This window comes from Pygoscelis adeliae, unplaced genomic scaffold, assembly GCF_000699105.1.
Source record: "Pygoscelis adeliae isolate BGI_AS28 unplaced genomic scaffold, ASM69910v1 Scaffold66, whole genome shotgun sequence".
Taxonomy (NCBI): Eukaryota; Metazoa; Chordata; class Aves; order Sphenisciformes; family Spheniscidae; genus Pygoscelis; species Pygoscelis adeliae.
In genome coordinates, this window is record NW_008825167.1 from 5,930,776 (window position 1) to 5,933,372 (window position 2,597).

A 2,597-nucleotide genomic window follows, 5' to 3' on the forward strand; every position below is an offset into this window, starting at 1 on the left:
CTCAAAACCCACTTTCCTGACTCAAGCTAGAAGATTTAGCAAGTCTCTTAGAAGTGTGTGCATTGCACAAGGTTAGGCCAGCAAAAGCAAGGAATGACAGGCTGAGCACACACTTAGCTCCTCGCTTTATGCCCGCAATGGCCTTCATCACCTTCTTAATGCCTGCATCCCCCCTGCCCTGATGCTGGAAAAGACATTGAGGGAGCAGCAAGTTTTTCTCTAAGTTCCCCCACTGTTCCCACTAACAATGTTGTTGAGGTAAATGGGTGAATGCTCTCCTCTCTAACAAAATTCTCTGTAAAAGCGGCTGGTAATTACAACCATAATGAGCACAGACACCAACTAGAGATGAATCAGTTATGTACTCTTTACCTGTCTGGAACTACAGATTATGTCTACAGTGGAAAAGTTCATCTTAGAAAATATATTCGTTAGCATGATTAGATCAACACCGTCACAATATTCAATATTACTTTGCCTTTGGCAGCAGCAAGGACAGCTGGGCAGAGCGGCGTTTACCATGATGCTAGTTAAGGCATGTCAGATAATACACTTTCCAACATGAGGCAGTCTCCCACAACAGACAAGCCATAGCAAAGGAACCAGTTTTGGTGGTCACTGAATAAATGAAAATCTTTCTGAGGTTATATATATGGGATGGGTCAACACCCACCCCAGTAGGAGCCTCTCATAGCAGGGGCAGTCCTACGCAATGGCAGCTTACAGGAACAAGCCCTAGAGCACTATGCCACTGGCATCAACAGGAGCTCTGCGTGCTCCCGGCAAAGTTTGAAATACAGAATTGGGCATTGCTGGGAGCTCTAGCCTGTCTGTTGAGCTCTTGAAAACTGGTTTCCAGCTAAGTAGCAAGGCACACCCACTACAAAAGGCTTCTTGGACACAAGAGCAGTCCGTGTCTGTGCACTTGCCACAGCCACACTCACAAGCACAATCCTCGTGGGCCTGCCCCACTTCTCTGTGCGCTTCCCAGACCTGGGGCACTGTCTGCACCCCAGTTTCCATCAAATTGTTCTTCTTCCACTCTGGTTTGATGAAGAAGAACATCAAAGCTGATGTTGTGAAGGTTTCAGTTGCAAATGCTGTCTCATATTATTCACTTAAAACGCAAATGCTCCCTCTACAGTGGTTACAGGCACTCTCTGTGCAAGCAGATAGTAGATGAGGTGCAAATACTCTAGTCAAATATCCTACGTACTCAGGAATAGTTTCTTCATCTGAAAGAACCAACAAACTTTGCTGTGCCTGTAAGATGTTTCCTCAAGTTGCTCCTTATGCCCATCCCCCCACAGAGAAGTGAAAAGTGTCTGTTAGGTCAAAAATACACACACACCCCCAGTAACTCATTCAGGAGATGTAGAGAAACCTAAAAGCTCACAACAGTGTATTGCTGCAGCAAAGAAACTATTCTTCAACATGGCAGAGATCAGCATAGGTCTGTCACCACCGCAAGCATTAGAGCAGCACTGGAGACCCAACCGGTTAACATCACAACCATTGGGCTTCACTCAATGAGCTACAGACTATGCAAAGCCAACTCTGCCAATGCATAGGCCAGCATCAGAGATCTCTGAAGGCTGCTGTCATCATCTGAACTGCATCTGTATAAGCTCACTTATCGTGCATCAGGATTCAGGCACCACTGGCACTTTCCCCAGCTGTAATCCAGTCCACATGCTGGCAGTGGGAATTGTCCTGCACTGACTCTGCCCCACCAGAGGATTCCCCAGTCCATGGGAACTCTTCCCCTTGGCAGCTTAGCCAGTTTTTCTGGTTTGCTTTGCATTGCCATAGTGGAACAGAGCAGCTGGTATGGCTACTCCGACTGACTGACTCCTGCGCAGCTGCCTAGGAAAACTCTACCATGGGAGCAGACATGAAAGTCAATGTTTCAGAAAGATTTGCCCTGGCTTGAGAAAAGCCAGAGAGCTGATGTTGCAAAGAGCCTGGGCCAACAGTCTGAAAAGTCCATGCAGCAGAAGTTACCTTTCCCTCACAGTTAGGAGAGATTTCTAACCAGCATTTCAACCTTTGCCTTATCTGCCAGCCTAGGTGCTTTTATGGATCCCCTCAGCAAAAGATCTGCACATCGCATAGATATGCCTGTGTTAGTGATTTCTCTTGCCTCCATTTTAAAGACAGCAAACTGAAACACAGGCTAGACTAGATAAAGGACCAAAGACTCCAAAAGAGTCTGTAGCAGAGTGGGGATGGGAGCTCAGTTGAGCACCACTTCAGGACCCCCAGCCGAAATCCATCTTTCCTCCCCAGTGGAGTGTCTGAGCACACTGCCTAAATACCTACACACACAGGACATGCTGCTACAGACCAGCATAGAATCACAGAATCATAGAATCATTAAGGTTGGAAAAGACCTCTAAGATCATCGAGTCCAACCATCAACCCAACACCACCATGCCCACTAAACCACGTCCCTAAGCGCCTCATCTACACGTCTTTTAAATATTTCCAGGGATGGTGACTCAACCACTTCCCTGGGCAGCCTGGTCCAATGTTTAACCACTCTTTCAGTAAAGAAATTTTTCCTCACGTCCAATCTAAACCTCCCCTGGCGCAAC